This window comes from Salvelinus namaycush, chromosome 28 (genome assembly GCF_016432855.1).
Source record: "Salvelinus namaycush isolate Seneca chromosome 28, SaNama_1.0, whole genome shotgun sequence".
In the NCBI taxonomy this organism is placed as follows: Eukaryota; Metazoa; Chordata; class Actinopteri; order Salmoniformes; family Salmonidae; genus Salvelinus; species Salvelinus namaycush.
The window spans coordinates 38,662,106-38,683,769 of record NC_052334.1 but is presented as its reverse complement, the minus strand read 5'-3'; the positions used below and the strand labels follow the sequence as shown (position 1 = coordinate 38,683,769).

General features: G+C 41.8%; 1 protein-coding gene across 1 annotated transcript in view; it reads left to right on the top strand.

Moving 5' to 3' along the window:
• Positions 1-1,694: 1,694 nt before the first annotated feature.
• The window catches only part of luzp1 (leucine zipper protein 1), an 82,674-nt gene continuing 62,704 nt past the window's right edge, over positions 1,695-21,664 (top strand). Inside the window, exon 1 of the mRNA XM_038967018.1 lies at positions 1,695-1,910. The gene's annotated coding sequence lies outside the window, so the exon portion shown is untranslated. The remainder of the gene's footprint in view (positions 1,911-21,664) is intronic.

Sequence of the window (21,664 nt, the reverse complement as noted above, 5' to 3'; positions counted from 1 at the left end):
GAAACCTGATTATCATTAGCGTAATGAACCAATATTTAGGAAATATTACGAAAAATAAAAAGTACACTCAAGTAATTTTGGCTTAATCTGGTAGTGATCCTTTTGTTCCTTATCCAATTATATGTACATAAAAATAACATGTACACACAAGTAATTATGATTAAAAAAACAAGATTCAGAATACATTTGTATATTTACATTTTAAATATATTTGTTTTCAGTGTTATGTTTTTCATTAGGTGAGGAATGTAAAAAAATATTAGAAATGTATTTGTTTATTACTTTTTGGGACTTTTTTGGAAAACTATTGTGGTAATGAGAATTGTTGCATTGGTAGTTGTGGAAATTGTGGTAAAATGCACAATATCTGATCAATAAACATAACAATAATGACAAAATAGTTAACTACAGATCCTAATCATATTGATCCAAGAGGAATTATGGTGGAAATGTGTTTATTTATTTTTCAAGGCTTTTTTGCTAAGTGCCAGTTTTGTGAGAATCACCCAACTAACTCATGGCTAGTTTTAGACTAGACATGATCAAAATCAAATCAAATCAAATTCTATACACCATGTCTAGTCTACATATCAAAGTGTTCATTCCTGCTGGCTAAAAAAGTGGTATGTACTGCTGAAATACGTAGATACTAAATGTAAACGGGAGGCGAGACACTCCACAGATAAAATACTTGATCTAATACTTCATTACGTGGTTAAGTTTCAGTCACAGCAACTGAAACGTAATAAGAGAAGGTGTAGCCTACGACAGTAGGATAAATCATCCAACATCTGGGGCTTTTGGTTAATAAATAGCCAATCAAATGTGTGTGGGCCATGTTTGAGCCAAGACTATGGGCAGCGGGAGGAGTCAAATAACACGTTCTGTGTAGGCGCATTGTGTTGATTGGCCCCTATTGTCACATGCGTACAGTGAGACACAGACGCACTTTGGCCTCTCTGCTTAGTGATGACAGTTGATTATATAAGTCTGTGGTGATGACAGTTATGTTCCTCTTTCTGGGTCCACATTGATTAGCACTGTACTGCTGCTTTTCCATTGACAGGCCAGATATGGACCAATACAGGGCCAGCCAATTATTTTGAAATGTGGTTGCCAAGCTGGGCAACCAGGTATCAGCATTTTGATTTCCCCAAATTACCAGGTAGGTGGTTGCCAAAAAAAAGTTGCACGACCCACGGCAAAATGCCATTCCCGGGACACTTTACAGAGTGATCCAATTATGGAAAAAGCCTATTCCTATTCCCAAAAGCCTGAAATGTATGAGTCTTTTATGAAAGAAGACTCATTCATTTGTAAATGATATGATATCCCATATTGTGCATTGACAGACCAAATTCATACACACGTTTTTTCTGCAAAGTTCTCTGAAACTGCTGCCTTCCTGGTACATTCCTTCCACTTAGGTCTGTTGCTCTGTCATCATTTTGAAAGCAACGCAATGTGTTGAAACCTATGCTCTAATATTCAAAGAGTCTCCTGTCTCATGTTCCTTTCCCTTTGAATTCGGCATGTTTTCGCTCTTTATTCAGTTAGACTTGAGGAGAGGCGGGGAAGGGCGTTCAGCAGGGAAGGGCGTTCTTGTCGCGGTCAGACCCTACTAGTCATGCAGGGGGTGGGTCCACCGGCGCAAAGGAAAACCCACATTTTTCATTGTTAGGGACACCGTGGAATGTGATGGTTTGATCCTACAGCGCAGGGAGTGGAGGGAAGAAGCAACGAAGGCAGTTCAGGAGGAAAACAAACCCTGTCCCGCTGATGTACCAGTAATATCTGTGAAAGAACTTGTGTTCAGTCTTTGGTTCAAACCTACAGAGTCATCTTGTCGGAACTCTTCGACACAAAGCGAATCAATTTGGGGACTATCGCAGATTTTTTTTCATGGCAAGGTAGGTGAACTAGTGTTTTGATAAATATAAAACTACTTGTATTACTAAATCAATGAACAAATGTAACGATGGTACTGTAACTTCCTGAGTTCGACACGGGCAGGCATACTCCGAACTGCGGCAAGTTTTTACCCCTCCTCCCCCTGCTCTTCTGCCGCAGCTAAAACGAAGCCTTCATGAAACACCGGACTGCAGCTAAAAACTTGGGCCACGTTCAGTAGGCAAACGTGTGGAATGTTGCAGAATGAAATGTCACGAATAGAAGTGATGTGATTCCATATTATTCAAGTCCGAGAACATGTTTGTACAGTGCTACATATTTCCAGATTTCAATATTTCTATCTGAACTTTCCACAACGTTGTGCCCTGCTGAGCAGCCAGCTGGTTAAAAAATGTGTAGGAGTTTGAAGTTCTCGTTTTAAGCGTTTGTAGATCATTGTAACTAAATGTAGCCTTTATCATTATGATTACGAGTGGCTAGCACACTTACGTTCAATGGGGATGTGCCACTCTCTGGGTGGAATGTTGGGGTTTCTGAACAGGAACATAAATATTTTCCTCGAACAATGTATCATCCGGCTCAGGCGATTTCTTGAAATGAATTTGCAACACTAGTAGCCAGCCACCTTTCCACAATTCGGAAAATCCCACTTTCCACTTAAGGCAGTACAGTCCACTGTCACTTTGAAGATTTAGTTCACAGTATAGCCTAAATTAGACAGTAAAAAAATATAAAAATAATTATATATATAAATAAATAAAATTACTGGTCTGAACAAGATGGCAGTAAAAGCCCGTTATCTATATTGACACTTGACAGATAATATTTTAGCTGGTTCCCAAGTAGCCTAGTATTGGACTAAAGGAGCCTAACATTACTCCTTAGTCCAAGGACCTTACATGTTCTGTTTTAAGGGGTGAATTGGCTCTGGAAGCCATAACAGCCAAATACTCCATCTAAACGTGAATCAATTCTCAATTGCGGTATGGTTCTAGAAACAGAAATCCCTCTACTTTCATATCACATCAACATTTCACAAATGCAAAATACACACTTACTGTAAACTGTTTTAACACAGTAGCCAACAGTATTTTTCAGTGACAACACTTTTGTGACGTCTTGTCACCCCCCTACAGAAGAGCCTTTTTTGTCCAATGATTTGTGTGTAATGTAATGGAACTGAGTCATGATCAAGGGCTAGTTCCCAAGTAGACTATATTGACAGCCATAATTGGAATTATCTTCAAAACTTGACCTCTATGGAAAAATCATCAAATGTATTTAGGTCATTGCTCAAATTGTGAATACAGCAGGGAATGGTCAGCCTGATACATGATAGACAACTTCGAATTTCCTTGATTGATGGCAGGCGTCGTCCATTATTATTTGCATAGATCTACTTCACATGGGAAGGGAGCTTTCCAAAGATTCCACAAACTGGCTACAGTTACGATTTCACTTTACCAATAGAGTAAGATGCACTAAGAGTAAGATGGCGCCGACAGACAAAGCAGCTCTGCTTCTAGCTCGTAAGCAACTTTGCAGTATTTTTTTTGTGGGTGTTATTTCTTACATTATTAGCCGGGAAGAACTTTTGGATATCAGAACGGTGATAACTTACCAGGATTACTTTCCCGAATTGGATTCTACTTCAGAGTATATTACTCACTAATGTTCAGTCTCTAGATAATAAAGTAGACAAGCTCAGGGCGAGGATCTCCTTCCAGAGAGACTTCAGGAACTGTAACATACTCTGTTTCACGGAATCATGGCTCTCTCGGCATATACTGTCTCTGTCCATACAGGTTCTCAATACATTGCGCAGACAGGAATAAACAACTCTCCGGGAAGTAGAAGGGTGGTGGTGTATGTTTCATGATTAACTACTCATGGTGTGATTTGTGATAACATACAGAAACTCAAGTCCTTTTGTTCACCCAACCTAAACTCGGCAAAAAAAAAGAAACATCCTTTCACTGTCAACTGCGTTTATTTTCAGCAAACTTAACATGTGTAAATATTTGTATGAACATAAGATCCGACAACTGAGACATAAACTGAGAAAGTTCCACAGACAAAGGGGGGGTCAAAATCAAAAGTAACAGTCAGTATCTGGTGTGGCCCACAGCTGCATTAAGTTCTGCAATGCATCTCCTCCTCATGGACTGCACCAGATTTGCCAGTTCTTGCTGTGAGATGTTACCCCACTCTTCCACCAAGGCACCTGCAAATTCCCGGACATTTCTGGTGGGAATGGCCCTCACCCTCCGATTCAACAGTTCCCAGACGTGCTCAATAGGAATGAGATCCGGGCTCTTCGCTGGCCATGGCAGAACACTGACATTCCTGTCTTGCAGGAAATCACGCACAGAACAAACAGTATGGCTGGTGGCATTGTCATGCTGGAGGGTCATGTCAGGATGAGCCTGCAGGAAGGGTACCACATGAGGGAGGAGGATGTCTTCCCTGTAACTCACAGCGTTGCGATTGCCTTCAATGACATCAAGCTCAGTATGATGATGCTGTTACACACCCCCCCAGACCATGACGGACCCTCCAAATCGATCCCGCTCCAGAGTACAGGCCTCGGTGTAACGCTCATTCCTTCGACGATAAACGCGAATCCGACCATCACACCTGGTGAGACAAAACCACGGCTCGTCAGTGAAGAGCACTTTTTGCCAGTCCTGTCTGGTCCAGCAACGGTGGGTTTGTGCCCATAGGCAACGTTGCCGGTGATGTCTGGTGAGGACCTACCTTACAACAGGCCTACAAGCCCTCAGTCCAGCCTATTGCAGACAGTCTGAGCACTGATGGAGGGATTGTGCGTTCCTGGTGTAACTCGGGCAGTTGTTGTTGCCATCCTGTACCTGTCCCGCAGGTGTGATGTACCGATCCTGTGCAGGTGTTTTTACACGTGGTCTGCCACTGCGAGGACGATCAGCTGTCCGTCCTCTCCCTGTAGCGCTGTCTCACAGTACGGACATAGCAATTTATTGCCCTGGCCACATCTGCAGTCCTCGTGCCTCCTTTCAGCATGGCTAAGGCCCATTCACACAGATGAGCAGGGTATCTTTCTTTTGGTGTTTTTCAGAGTCAGTAGAAAGGCCTCTTTAGTGTCCTAAGTTTTCATAACTGTGACCTTAATTGCCTACCGTATGTACGCTGTTATTGTCTTAAGGACCATTCCACAGGTGCATGTACATTAATTGTTTATGGTTGGGAAACAGCATGGGAAACAGTGTTTAAACCCTTTACAATGAAGATCTGGGAAGTTACTTGGATTTTTACGAATTATCTTTGAAAGATAGGGTCCTGAAAAAGGGTTTAGAGTACCTCCCAATCAGTTTGGAGTTTAGAGTACCTCCCAATCAAATGCTGACCATATTACCTCCCAAGATAATTATCTTTGGTTTTAGTCACAGCCGTGTATATTCCCCTTCAAGCCGATACCACGACGGTGCTCAAGGAACTACACTGGACTTTATGCAAACTGGAAACCACATATCCTGAGACCACATTTATTGTAACTGAGAATTTAAGCAAATCAAATTTGAGTGAAACGCTACCGAAGTTCTATCAACATATTGACTGTAGTACTCGTGCTGGTAAAATATTAGATCACTGATACTCCCCCTTTCGAAATGCCTACAAGGCCCTCCCCCGCCCGCCATTCGGCAAATCAGATCACGACTCCATTTTGCTCCACCCTTCCAATAGGCAGAAACTCAAACAGGAAGTACATGTGCTAAGGTCTATTCAACGCTGGTCTAACCAATTTGGAATCCATGCTTCAAGATTGTTTTGATTATGCGCACTGGGATATGTTCTGGGTAGCCTCTGAGAATAACATTGACATATACATGGACACGGTGACTGAGTTCATCAGGAAGTGTATAGGGCATGTTGTTCCCGCTGTGACTATTAAAACCAACCCAAACCAGAAACGTTGGAAAGATGGCAGCATTTACAAACAACTGAAAGCGTGAACCACCGCATTTAACCATGGCAAGGTGACTGAGGATATGGTTTAATACAAAAAGTGTAGTTATTCCCTCCATAAGGCAATCAATCAGGCAAAACGTCAGTACAGAGACAAAGTGGAGTCACAATTCAACAGCTCACACACGAGACGTATGTGGCAGGGTCTACAGACAATCAGGGATTACAAAGGGAAAACCAGACACGTCGCGGACACCGACTTCTTGCTCCTGGACAACCTAAACACCTTTGCCTGCTTTGAGGATAACACAGTGCAACCGACGCGGCCCACTCCCAAGGTCTGTGGGCTCTCGTTCTCCGTGGCTGACATGAGTAAGACATTTAAGCGTGTTAACCCTCACAAGGCTGCCGGCCCAGACGGCACCCCTAGCCACGGCCTCAAAGCATGTGCAGACCAGTTGGCTGGAGTTTTTGAATGTCTGTAATCTTTTCCAGTCTGCTGTCCCCACTTGCTTCAATATGTCCACCATGGTTCCTGTATCCAAGAAAGCAAAGGTAACTGAACTAAATCACTATCGCTACGTAGCACTTACTTCTGTCATCATGAAGTGCTTTGAGAGGCTAGTTAAGGATCAAATCACCGCTACCTTACCTGACACCCTAGACCCACTGCAATTTGCTTAACCCTAACCCTCCAAACTCATCATGAAGCTCAGGGCCCTGGGTCTGAACCTCGCCTTGTGCAACTGGGTCCTGGACTTCCTGACTGGCCACCCCCAGGTGGTGAAGGAGGGAAACAACACCTCCACTACGCTGATCCTCAACACAGTGGCCCCACAAGAGTGCGTGCTCAGCCCCCTCCTGTACTTCTTGTTCACCCATGGCTCTGTGGCCACGCACGCCTTCAACTCAATCATCAAGTTTGCAGACTACACAACAGTAGTAGGCCTGATTACCAACAATGACAAGACAGCCTACAGGGAGGAGGTGAGGGACCTGTCGGAGTGGTGCCAGGAAAATAACCTCTCCCTCAACATTAACAAAATACTACCCACATCTACCCACACACCCACAAGGCCAAAAAGATCATCAAGGACATCAACCACCCGAGCCATGGCCTGTTCACCTCGCTATCATCCAGAAGGCGAGCTCAGTACAGGTGCATCAAAGCTGAGACTGAAAAAGAGCTTCTATCTCAAGGCCATCAGACTGTTAAATAGCCGTCACTTACCGGCTACCACCCGGTTACTCAACCCTGCACCTTGGAGGCTGCTGCCCTATATACATAGACATGGAATCACTGGCCACTTTAATAATGTTTACATGATGCTTTACTCATCTCATCTCATACAGTTGAAGTCGGAAGTTTACATACACTTAGGTTGGAGTCATTAAAACTTGTTTTTCAACAACTCCACAAATTTCTTGTTCACATTATAGTTTTGGCAAGTCAGTTAGGACATCTACTTTGTGCATGACACAAGTCATTTTTCCAACAATTGTTTACAGACAGATTATTTCACTTAATTCACTATCACAATTCCAGTGGGTCAGAAGTTTACATACACTAAGTTGACTGTGCTTTTAAACAGCTTGGAAAATTCCAGAAAATTATGGCTTTAGAAGCTTCTGATTGGCTAATTGACATAATTTCAGTCAATTGGAGGTGTACCTGTGGTTGTATTTCAAGGCCTACCTTCAAACTCAGTGCCTCTTTGCTTGACATCATGGGAAAATCAAAAGAAATCAGCCAAGACCTCAGGAAAACAATTGTAGACCACAAGTCTGGTTCATCCTTGGGAGCAATTTCCAAATGCCTGAAGGTACCGCGTTCATCTGTACAAACAATAGTACGCAAGTATAAACACCATGGGGCCACGCAGGTGTCATACCGCTCAGGAAGGAGATGCGTTCGGTCTCCTAGAGATGAATGTACTTTGGTGTGAAAAGTGCAAATCAATTCCAAAACAACAGCAAAGGACCTTGTGAAGATGCTGGAGGAAACAGGTGCAAAAGTATCTATATCCACAGTAAAACCAGTCCTATATCGACATAACCTGAAAGGCCGCTCTGCAAGGAAGAAGCCACTGCTCCAAAACCGCCATAAAAAAGCCAGACTATGGTTTGCAACTGCGCATGGGGACAAAGATCTTACTTTTTGGAGAAATGTCCTCTGGTCTGATGAAACAAAAATAGAACTGTTTGGCTATAATTATCATTGTTATGTTTGGAGGAAAAAGGGGGAGGCTTGCAAGCCGAAGAACACCATCCCAACCGTGAAGCACGGGGGTGGCAGCATCGTGTTGTGGGGGTGCTTTGCTGCAGGAGGGACTGGTGCACTTCACAAAATAGGTGGCATCATGAGGCAGGAAAGTTATGTGGCTATATTGAAGCAACATCTCAAGACATCAGTCAGAAATTTAAAGCTTGGTCGCAAATGGGTCTTCCAAAGGGACAATGACCCCAAGCATACTTCCAAAGTTGTAGCAAAATGGCTTAAGGGCAACAAAGTCAAGGTATTGGAGTGTCCATCACAAAGCCCTGACCTCAATCCTATAGAAAATATGTGGGCTGAACTAAAAAAGCGTGTGCGAACAAGGAGTTCTACAAACCTGACCCAGTTACACCAGCTCTGTCAGGAGGAATGGGCCAAAATTCACCCAACTTATTGTGGAAAGCTACCCGAAATGTTTGACCCAAGTTAAACAATTTAAAGGCAATGCTACCAAATACTAATTGAGTGTATGCAAACTTCTGACCCACTGGGAATGTGATGAAAGAAATAAAAGCTGAAATAATTCTCTCTACTATTATTCTGACATTTCACATTCTTAAAATAAAGTGGTGATCCTAACGGACCTAAGACAGGGAATTTTTGCTATGATGTCAGGAATTGTGAAAAACTGAGTTTAAATGTATTTGGCTAAGGTGTATGTAAACTTCTGACTTCAACTATGTACAGTGCAATTGGAAAGTATTCAGACCCCTTGATTTTTCCACATTTTTGTTACGTTATAGCCTTATTATAAAATTGATTAAATAAATGTTTTCCTCAATCTACACACACTACCCCATAATGACAAAGCAAAAACAGGTTTTAAAAAATCTTGCAAATGTATTAAAAAACAGAAATGCCTTATTTACCTAAGTGTTCAGATCCTTTGCTATGAGACTCATAATTGAGCTCAGGCGCATCTTGTTTCCATTGATCATCCTTGATGTTTCTACAACTGGATTGGAGTCCACCCCAAAAAAATCTGTAGCATTGAAGGTTCCCTAGAACACAGTGGCCTCCATCATTCTTAATTAAAGGGCATTGTTCAGGGAGGTAACCAAGAACCCAATGGTCGCTCTAAATCAGCTCCAGAGTTCCTCTGTGGAGATGGGAGAACCTTCCAAAAGGACAACCATCTCTACAGCACTCCACCAATCATGATGGTTAAAAGTATTCAGACCCCTTTTTTTTTCTCCACATTTTAAGTTTCAGCCTTATTCTAAAATGTATTAAATTGTTATTTCCCCTCATCAATCTACACGCAATACCCCATAATAACAAAGCAAAAACAGGTTTTTAGAAATGTTAACAAAAAAACCCCGAAATACTGACATTTTTGTACTTTGAAGCACATTTTGGCAGGAATTATAGCTTTGAGTCTTCTTGGGTATGACGCTACAAGCTTGGCACACCTGTATATGAGGTGTTTCTCCCATTCTTATCTGCAGATCCTCTCAAGCTCTGTCAGGTTGGATGGGGAGTGTTGCTTCACAGCTATTTTCAGGTCTCTCCAGAGATGTTCGATCGGGTTCAAGTCCGGGCTCTATTGCTGGAGTCCCGAAGCCACTCGTGCGTTGTCTTGGCTGTGTGCTTAGGGTTGTTGTCCTATTGGAAGGTGAACCTTTCCCCAGTCTGAGGTCCTGAGAGCTCTGGAGCAGGTTTTTATCAAGGATGTCTGTACTTTGCTCCGTTAATCTTTCCCTCGATCCTGACTAGTCTCCCAGTCCCTGCTGCTGAAAACATCCCCACAGCATGATGCTGCCACCACCATGCTTCACCGTAGGGATGGTGCCAGGTTTCCTCCAGACATGACGCTTAGCATTCAGTCCAAAGAGTCTTTAGGTGCCTTTTTGCAAACTCTAAGTGGGCTGTCGTGCCTTTTTACTGAGGTGTGGCTTCCGTCTGGCCGCTCTACCATGAAGGTTGTAGACACATTTCAAGGATGATCAATGGAAACAGGATGCACCGGAGCTCAATTTTTAGTCTCGTAGCAAAGGAATACTTATGTAAATAAGGTATTTCTGTTTATTTTTTTATACATTTGCAATAATGTCAACCTGTTTTTCATTTTGTCACAATGGGGCATAGTGTGTAGATTGAGGAAAACAAAAAATATTTAATCAATTTTAGAATAGGGCTGTAACGTTACAAAATATGGGAAAAGGGAAGGGGTCTGAATACTTAACGAATGCACTGTAGGCTACTTATAACGAGTGTCAAAGGAATGAGGTGCAACGCTGAGTCTGAACAGCAATGCACCCCCAGCTGCAGTACAAGTAGCAGCAGTGGAATGGTAATCTGGAAGGTGGGGCCTGTAAAAAGAGAGCGAGGGAGAAAAATAGAGGGGACCTGCCTTGACCTGTTTCAGACATGAAGGCAATTCACTGATCGCTTTCCAGTAAGTCCCAGAGCCAGTTACCAATTCTGCTACTGCTTCCACCCCTTCTGATGGTGGGAACACAAGTACAATCAAGTTGGACTGGGAGATAAGCACAGCTGCATGCATTGGAGGTTCACTGTATGTGCATGTCCCTTTTGGCGTAAGTAGGAATTCAGAAGTACACAGGCATTAATGTTGTAGATACAAACCACTTCCTACCTGGTAGACCTGACAGCCAAGGAAAATGACATTTTATGTCTTCATGCTAAACCGTTGAGAGGTTACAATGCCAAACAAAGCAACCTCGACACTTGAATTGCAATCCCTTCATATCCTGCCTGTACGAACATTGGCCAAGTAGAGAGTACAAAAAGTAGTGCTGTCCTGTTCCACCTCCATTTGGACTCTTTGTGCCAGTCTATTGTAGCAAACATTACTTTCACCTTTGACTGGTCACTTGGTAGGTCTCTGGTGTTTTTCCTTTGGTGTTGTCACTCTTTCAGTTTACTTCTGAGTGTACATAACGTAGTATAAAAACTATTGCTGAGAATTTGAATCCTTACAGTTTACTTTGTAGAATTGACTTTTTATGCTACAGAGTGAAAGCAAGCGAAGGGGCAGAGTTTGTTCAGTGGCCAAGTGTGTCGCCCATGCAAAGTAATTATTACCCTCCTTCTCTCTTTTTACAAGCTGGGCTTACACATGATTCGTTTTCCACTTGATGGAAGCATGCAATGAAATGGCATCTGCTGCCTTTGGCTGAAACCAAAGGCTAATCATTATGGGTGTCCAATAAGTGTAATTATCAGACTTACTAGGCGGACCTGTGGATTACGGAGTGGCTCAATGACTAGTGTGGGGATTAAATAGAAAATTGTGGTTTTCTGCCTTTCGGCTTTTCAGACCACTTGGCACATTAAGGAGGAAGTGCTCTGGAGTTGGTGTATTATTGAACTGTAATGGCATATAGCCCTTAATTGTATAAGTCTAAAATTGTATTTTAGTGAAGTGCTTTCACTCCTAGAATGCTACCCCTCCCTGGGACGGCATAGTCAACGATACAGAGGATGTTTTTTTTTTATGGTTCTCCCTGAAATAGCACAGATTAGTCATATTGAGTTTAATGAAGCACACAGCCCACATGTATTGTGATAATGTAATGATGGCCTGAGTATCCGGGACGGGCTCGTGTTGATGCTACACAGGCCAGCTGGACACTGCTGCCTTAGCGCCGGCAAGGGGAATGGATTTATGCTTTTGACATTCCTTGTGTGTGTTAAGGAGGGTTATAAATGCCTCTATGGAGTCTGCTAACACTGGCTTCGCCTGTTGGGCTTTGCCTTTTGGGTCTGTTTATTGGTGTTTTTCCCCCAATGGTACCTCTATGTTCAGTACCCTGGGAAGTGTTAGTGGCCCTTAACCCTTTTCCTGCCAGCCGCGCTTTTATCAGTGGCGGGTGGGTGACAGGGCTTGTCTCTGTGATTTCAGCTGGAGTTCAAACCACTTGTCTGTACTTTCTTGCAGCGCCGCTGATCGGTCTTCAGATCCTAGAGATTGAGAGTGTCAGTAAAGCGTTCCCAGTTCACACCGCTGTTCACTCACTCATTAAAGAACGGCCTTTGACCTACTGGGGCAGAGCCGTTGTCACTCTAAAGATGTCACCCCGGGCAGAACTACGCTATATTTACCCTGTACTAATCTACAGTATATTCCTGTATAGGCCAGGGTGACTTTGGCACTGGCAAGACTTATTCAGAATAGTTTTTTTTAGTTACTATACGTCGTTGTTACCAGACAAACCAGATATTAAAATAACATGTTACTTTCCATTTCCACTACAACACAGTGAACTAGCCTCTGGACACTGAAACCCACGCCTGTGTCCATAGAGTCATGCAAAAGACTAATCAGGTATTTATCTCCTTTCCGCCCAGACCCCTTTATTCATTGTGATATGAGAATAGGGCCGTTCCATTTGATTTCAATCACTTTTGGACCGCACCCCTTTAAATTTCAACAAAACTGAAGCGTACATATTGGTCAAAAAGTAACTTTATGGACTTGAATGCAAAAACAGTTAGGGGATAGAGGTGCTCAAAGTTGGCCCATTTTGCATTCCCCACCCAATCATCAGACATCCATGTCTTAATCGCTGGAAAATATAAACGGCTGAGTTGGATATCATTTAAAAGCTTACAAACAGGGTTGTCAAACTACTTGAGCATTTCTTGATTTAACAACCACAAATTGTAGTTTAGACCCTACTTTACATGATCTGAGGTGTTTGTTGTGCCCGCCATGGGTTGAGACACAGCATACACTTGAATGCAGGGTGGGTGTCATTTCAATCATAGAAATACAATACATGACCAAAGGTATGTGGACACCTGCTCGTCGATCATCTTATTCCAAAATCATGGGCATTAATATGGAGTTGGTCCCCCCTTTGCTGCAATAATAGCCCCAGCTCTTCTGTGAAGGGTATCCACTAGATGTTGGAGCGTTGTTGCGGGGGACTTGCTCCCATTCAGCCACAAGAGCATTAGTGAGGTCGGGTAGTGATGTTGGGCGATTAGGCTTAGCTTGCAGTCAGCGTTCCAATTCATCCCAAAGGTGTTCAATGGGGTTGAGGTCAGGGCTCTGTGCAGGGCAGTCAAGTTCTTCCACAATGATCTCGACAACATTTCGGTATAGACCTCTCTTTGTGCATGGGGGCATTGTCATGCTGAAACAGGAAAGGACCTTCCCCAAACTGTTGCCACAAAGTTGGAAGCACATATGCTGTAGGTTTAAGATTTCCCTTCACCGAAACTAAGGAGCCTAGCCCGAACCAGGAAAAATAGCCCCAGACCATTCCTCCTCCACCAAACTTTACAATTGGCACTATGTATTGGGGCAGGTAGTGTTCTTTGAGACTTTCGAACAAAAACCTGCAGGGCTTGACATTTACCTGTCAATCTACTTGTCCTTCAGACAAGGATGTGACTGAAAATTATGTTGTGGTGTTTGAAAACCATCATAATGTTTTTCTTTGGAGATTGCATGGCTCTGTGCTCGATTTTATACACCTGTCAGCAACGGGTGTGGCTGAAATAACTGAATCCACTCATTTGAAGGGGTGTCCACATACTTTGGTATATACAGTTGAAGTCAGAAGTTTACATACACTTAGGTTGAAGTCATTAAAACTCGTTTTTCAACCACTCCACAAATTTCTTGTTAACAAACTATAGTTTTGGCAAGTTGGTTAGGACATCTACTTTGTGCATGACAAGTCATTATTCCAACAATTGTTTCCAGACAGATTATTTCACTTATAATTCACCGTATCACAAATCCAGTGGGTCAGAAGTTTACATACACTGAGTTGACTGTGCTTTTAAACAGTTTGGAAATTCCAGAAAATGATGGCTTTAGAAGCTTCTGATAGGCTAATTGACATGATTTTAGTCAATTGGAGGTGTACCTGTGGCTGTATTTCAAGGCCTACCTTCAAACTCAGTGCCTCTTTGCTTGACATCATGGGAAAATCAAAAGAAATCAGCCAAGACCTCAGAAAAAAAATTGTAGACCTCCACAAGTCTGGTTCATACTTGGGAGCAATTTCCAAACGCCTGAAGGTACCACTTTCATCTGTACAAACAATAGTATGCAAGTATAAACACCATGGGACCACGCAGCCGTCATACCGCTCAGGAAGGAGACGCGTTCTGTCTCCTAGAGATGAACGTACTTTGGTGTGAAAAGTGCAAATCAATCCCAAAACAACAGCAAAGGACCTTGTGAAGATGCTGGAGGAAACAGGTGCCAAAGTATCTATATCCACAGTAAAACGAGTCCTACGTCGACATAACCTGAAAGGCCGCTCAGCAAGGAAGAAGCCACTGCTTCAAAACCGTCATATAAAATCCAGACTACAGTTTGCAACTGCACATGGGGACAAAGATCGTACTTTTTGGTCCTCTGGTCTGATGAAGCAAAAATAGAACTGTTTGGCCATAATGACCATTGTTATGTTTGGAAGAAAAAGGGGGAGGCTTGCAAGCCGAAGAACACCATCCCAACCGTGAAGCATGGGGGTGGCAGCATCATGTTGTGGGAGTGCTTTGCTGCAGGAGGGACTGGTGCACTTCAGAAAATAGATGGCATCATGAGGCAGGAAAATGATATATATTTATTGAATCAACATCTCAAGACATCAGTCAGGAAGTTAAATATTGGTCGCAAATGGGTCTTCCAAATGGACAATGACCCCAAGCATACTTCCAAAGTTGTGGCAAAATAGCTTAAGGACAACAAAGTCAAGGTATTGGAGTGGCTTGTGGAAAGCTACCTGAAACGTTTGACCCAAGTTAAACAATTTAAAGGCAATGCTACCAACTACTAATTGAGTGTATGCAAACTTCTGACCCACTGGGAATGTGATGAAAGGAATAAAAGCTAAAATAAGTAATTCTCTCTCCTATTATTCTGATATTTCACATTCTTAAAATAAAGTGGTGATCCTAACTGATCTAAGACAGTGAATCTTTACTAGGATTAAATGTCAGAAATTGTGAAAAACTGAGTTTAAATATATTTGGCTAAGGTGTATGTAAACTTCTGACTTCAAATGTATAATTTATAGAATTTACATATCCCTTAGAACCACAGCAATTTAACTGGTACATGGAAATTGAATAGTAATGTTTACTTCTAATTACTACCACAAAGATGGCCGCCGGTCCACCCACTGTCAAATGTCAACTTAAAAGGGGAATTTTTATTTTCTATATTTCAATAGGTTTCCTATGGATGATTGACAGTATAGATCTGATCTTCCCATCCAAGTCAACATTCTCTGATGTGTGGATCTCCAACCATATTTGTGCTACCTTTTTTGAAAGTAGCCATTTTAAATTGTATTCCCATTTTAGTACATTTATCAGCCAAAACATAACAACCACCCTGTATTTAAGAGCATGCATGCTGTGTCTCAACTGGTGGTGGGTACAACACACACCTCAGATGATTTAAAATAGGATCTAAGCTACAACATATGTGAGGATAATTGACATTAAAAGTTTAAAAATGACTATTTCATAACTTTTTTTAAAAGAAATTTATAAAATAGTTTGACAACCCTGTTTTGTAAGCTTTTAAATGACATCAAACTCAGAAGAACTTTTCCAGTGATGAAGACATGGATGCCTCATGGTAGGGTGGGGTATGAAAATGGGTCAACTTTGAGCACTTCTATCTCCTAAATATTTTGGTATTCAGAAAAAGTTACTTTCTGACCACTTCTACCATGGGCAAATATGTATAGAATTTTTTGTTTGTTGTTCAAATCAAAACTGTTGCGGTCAAAAAGTCATTGAAATCAAATGGAACGACCCATTAATCCTGTGAGGGACACAATATATTGCCTCTCGTGGTGTAGCTTTGCGCTATGGCTTAATCTAGGTCGCCTGTCACTGTTGTCATGCTGTATCATGTTTAACGTTTAACAGGGCTGTGACGTAAGGCCCAGGGGGGACTTGAGTTTCATTTGGTGTAAGTTAATTTAGCCTTCCAACCCTTTGGAACTGATACATTTTGGTTTGAGTATGCCACAAGCGGCGAGGTGTGTGTGTGTGTGTGGCAAGATAAAAGGTACAATACGGCTAAGGGGCCAACATGATTGAGTCGTGAGTGGCTTTGTGTTGGCATGTCCTTTTTGCGGTGACTTTGGCCTTGTTGGTGTTAAAGCATGCATGGACTGCTCATTATTGGACGTTCCGATTGGATCTTGCAAACCTCTTTCAACCCACTGATGGGGGATTGATGCTCACCCAAGCAGCAGGTGATTGTGGGTAGGGAGGGAAAGGACTCTTTGTGGAGCGACGAGCAGCGTTTTCTAGGTGGCCTGCTTTGATGGAGCACGTGGCTTTGTGACGTCAGTTACTGTCAATATAGTCAGAGCTCTGGGACCACAAGGATCATGATGAATCAACAAGTTGATCTGACCAGTTGATCAATTAACTCTTTTCTCAATGTATGTAAGTGGGGCGGCAGGTAGCCTGGTGGTTAGAGCGTTGGGCCAGTAACCGAAAGGTTGCTAGATTGAATCTCAGAGCTGACAAGGTAAAAATATGTTGTTCTGCCCCCGAACAAGGCAGTTAACCCACTGATCCTAGGCCGTTATTGTAAATAAGACTTTGTTCTTAACTGACTTGCCTAGTTAAATAAAGTTTTTTTTTTTTTTTAAGTGCCTGTTCCTGGAATTCAACTGGATCAGAACTAATACATGTCAAGTTCCTTGTATACATTAGTGATGATGGGGGGGGGGGGTCGATAGTTACATTTCTGGATATTTTTTTTGACTATATATCATATTGTTTTTACTATTGCAAAATAGTTTTAGCTGTACCTGCACCAAAACTCTAGTATTTTCTGTTCATAGCTGCTTCTCCTTTTTTAAATAGGGAGCCAATTTGTTTTCAGTGCTTTTATTTCCATGACTGATCAACACTCGTTTTCTCATGGCTCTCTTGTCCTACTGTGACCAACATATTTGGAACATCGGATCGCTATCAAATCACAATACATATAGAATTGTGAGAATCACAATATATATCGTATCAGCACCTAAAGTACAGTGATATTGGATCGTTGAGGTCCCCAGCAATTCCCAGCCCTAGTATACATGTGGCTCTTTCTTACTCTTGTGACAAGCTAGCAACCCAGTATGTTAATACCAAGCTTTGGCAGATAACTGTTGTCCTTCCTTATAATTATGAGCAACCTCATGGCTCAAATAAAACGCTCTATTTGAGTGTGCCCAATTGTAATAGTAAATATTTTCTTGCCTTTGTAGATGACAAGGCTGTCTGTCTGACTAAACTGTTAGCATTAGCTGGCTTTTGCTAAATTGACCAAAACCTACTTGAGCCAATAAATACTTCATTTTCACACCCTGCACTTTGTAGCCTTTCCGTTTGCCGTAGAAGGTGCCCTTGGGAAAATCTCTCCGTGGCTTCCACGTTTGTATTGTGAATCGATACAAGCTTTTGACAGACAGAGCATTAGCGGCTGGCATAACGGGTGTGATGTGTTTGAATGTGAGGAATTGGTCAGTACAGAGATTGTAAAAACTACCTTTCTGGATTATTTACCCATATGATCCACTAGCTGTAGGCCTACTGCTGCTTGGTCTTTCTGTTGGTCTCTACCTCCACCTCACTTGTTTGTTACTGTTTTTAATGTAAGTTTTTTTTAAGGCCTACTTTTTGGTCAGTACAAGGAGGCTACAGAAGTGATTAAAACATTGCCTCAGATTTTTTACCGAAGTTTCTCAGGCATCTTTTTTTGGCACCTATATCTGAAATCGTTACGAATTATCCCAAAATTGAGGCTCACGCATCAGACTTACAAAACGTTTCGTTGCCCCAGTAGTACATATTTATGGACCTCTAAAGCCTGCTATCCTCCATCATAGCCTAAATGAACTGACCTGTAAACCATGTGAAGGCATTAGAAAGTAAGGAATGTTCAGAAGGGGGTTAACTTTCATTTGGCCTGCTTAGCAATCCTCCATTTCTTTATCATTGAAACAGACACATTTTGTTGATGTTGCTGCGACACCAGAATATAATACGTTTCCTGCTTAGTTACATGATGACCCGTTTAATGTTTTAGATTTTTCTGTGTTGGTGCATTTTAAAGGGGCAATAAAAAAAAAAAAACATTTCCCACCCATTATCTGCGGCTCCCGACGTGTCCCTTTAGGCTGTTTTCACACGAGGAGTCCACCCTCCTTTTCAGCTTGTTCCAGGAGTATTTTTGGAAGTTATTGAAAAGAGAAATCTGAACCGTTCATCCTTTAAAGGGATGTATGGATAGAAACTTGTTATTAATGTCCTTAACATTGTGTGTTAAGGTTGGGCAACATTACGATAGCATCGTCTATCGACTATGATTGACAGGCATCGTCTATCGATGGGGATGACATCGTGATGTGACAGATGACGGTTCAGCCTATTTGAACATGGCTGGCCCTCCACAATATAGAACGGCGTCTCCCAGTGCACAGCAGGACAGCACACATGTGACACTCCAAGTAATTTGCCTAGTCCTATTTGCTATAGTCTATTTCAATAAATATGTGATACAGAACACAATAGAGGAATGTAGGCCAGAAAGAATGGAGAATTCCACCAATGTCCAGTCAGATATCGTTTCTATCTGTCGGATGCATTGGCTTTAGGCAATAGTCTAAACCTATTATAACGGACACTCCTTAACTATCTTGTGTTTGGCTGTAAAAATGTCATAACTTAGCCTTTCCCTTCTCTCTCCATTCGAGAGGCCTATATGAAGGCTAACTTCATTGTTTTATGCATGGCTTTCTCCCGATCAAACGACAAGTTCCATTCAAAATGTTATTTGAATAGGCTATTATCAATCACAGCTTTATGATACGTAGAACAAACAATATTATACGTTTTCTCTATTTTATGAGACAATGCAATTATTTAGTTCTGAAGATGGTAGACTATTTCTATCCAGCCCATGATGTCACAATGATAAGGTTCCTCATCAAACAGTCACTGCTCCATGACCGCGCGCCTCACACACACACACACCTGCTCCATGCTGAAGCTACTCCACCAGAAAGGAAAATTAGAAAATTGATTTGTATTATTTGGGGCCTCTCACTAGAATTTTACCGTTTATACTCTGAACTAGAGCTGGGACGATAAATCGAAAATGATCGACACCGACCATACTGATCACTTATCACAGGCATTTTAGCTGGTAACGTTCATTACGATAAGTAGCCTATACTAGAGAAATGTGAAGTTTGAAATGAAATAAGTTTGCTGATATGGGTGATTGTTAATAGGACAATAGAAGGCTACAACCATTGTAGTAGTTTAAAGGATAATAATAAAAAACTGGTGCACATTGTTATAAAGTTATCGTTCTATTTGTTGTTATCGCATCAATTGAGGCAATTTATCGCGATATGGATTTTTGTCCATATCACTCAGCTCTACACGGAGCACTATACCATTTTGAGTATTGTAATCGGTCTCTTTCAACTCCCGCACCATGGTATTTGAGCTGGACAAATGTTCCAAAGCATCTCTCTTTTTTAACAATATTTGGTCTCTTACTTTCTGCTGCCTTTTCGGGCGAGATGGTCCTCTGCCAACAGCAGGCATGGAGAACTAAAAACAGAGGGCAGGTCGGTCCAGCCTCGCCAGGAGTTCATCTGGGGGCTCGTGTTGGAATTCGGTCTCTTACAGCGCTAGCTAGCTGCTGCTTTCGTAGGAACTCTGAGAAGACATTGACAGCAAATGTTTGTATTTGTATTTGTAAGACCTGCTGTTTTCAACTCTTAATGATCGGCTATGAAAAGCCAACTGACATTTATTCCTGATTATTATTTGACCATGCTGGTCATTTATGAACATTTTGAACATCTTGGCCATGTTCTGTTATAATCTCCACCCGGCACAGCCAGAAGAGGACTGGCCACCCCTCATAGCCTGGTTCCTCTCTAGGTTTCTTCCTAGGTTTTGGCCTTTCTAGGGAGTTTTTCCCAGCCACCGTGCTTCTACACCTGCATTGCTTGCTGTTAGGGATTTTAGGCTGGGTTTCTGTACAGCACTTCGAGATATTAGCTGATGTACGAAGGGCTATATGAAATAAACTTGATTGATTGAAATGTGTGGTTGACTGACTTTGCCAGAGGTGCCTCAAGATTGTACTCGCGCTTCAAAGTGTGTGAGGTGAGGATGGATAGTGATGGATAGGGAGAGACGTGGGTAAAATGTGTAATTTTCCATTCTTGGCAGTTCCTCCTTTACTCATTCCATGCCTTGTTTATTTTTTGGGCAGCTGGATTCTAGTCTTCACCAGAGGGAAAGAGGGAGGATTGAAGAGAAGAAGAGAGTGGGCTGTGATTAGTGTATTTGGTGTTTGAGAGAGTGAGAGGGCATCTGGTTAACAACCTGGAGCAACTATCAACCAACCCACCTCATAATTTAGACACAGAGAGAGCCCTACCTGCTATAGACAAGTAAGCCCATATAAATAGAATCTGGTCATTTTATTTATATGGCGTACAGTGCCTTCAAAGTATTCACACCCCTTGATTTGATTAAAATTAATTGTATTTTTTTGTCAACGATCAACACAAAATACTCTGTTAAAGTGGACGAAACATTTTTTTACATTTGTAAAAAATGTATGAAAATTAGCCCCCCTGAGTTAATACATGTTAGAATCTCCTTTGGCAGTGATTACAGCTGTGAGTCTTTCTGGGTAAGTTCCTAAGCGCTTTGCACACCTGGATTGTACAAAATTATTATAATTTTTTTTTTTCAAGCTCAGTCAAGTTTGTAGATCATTGCCATTTTCAAGTCTTGCCATAGATTTTCAAGTAGATTTAAGTCAACTGTAACTAGGCCACTCAGGAACATTCAACGTTGTCTTGGTAAGCAACTCCAGTGTGTATTTGGCCTTGTGTTTTAGGTTATTGTCCTGCTGAAAGGTGATTTTGTCTCCCAGTGTCTGTTGGAAAGCAGACTGAACCAGGTTTTCCTCTGGATTTTGACTGTGATATTCCATTTATTTTTATTCTGAAAAAACGTCCTAGTCCTTGCCGATGACAATCATAACATGATGCATGCACCACCATACTTAAAAATATGAAGTAGAATTCAGTGATGTGTTGGATTTGCGCCAAACATAACGCTTAGTATTGAGGATAAAATGTTAATTTCTTAGCCAAATTTTGTGCATTTTTACTTTAGTGCCTTATTCCAAACAGGATGCATGTTTTGGAATATTTTTATTCTGTACAGGCTTCCTTCTTTTCACTCTGTCATTTAGGTTAGTATTGTGAAGTAACTACACTGTTCTTATTCAGATTTTTTAAACTGCAATGTTGGTTAGGGGTTTGTAAGTAAGCATTTCACTGTAAGGTCTACACCTGTTGTATTCGGCGCATGTGACTAATAAAATTTGATTTGTTGATCCATCTGCAGTTTTCCCTATCACAGCCATTAAACTCTGTAACTGTTTTGAAGTTACCATTGGCCTTATGGTGAAATCCCTGAACGGTTTCCTTCCACTCCGGCAACTGAGTTAGGGAGGACACCTGTATCTTTATAGTGACTGAGTGT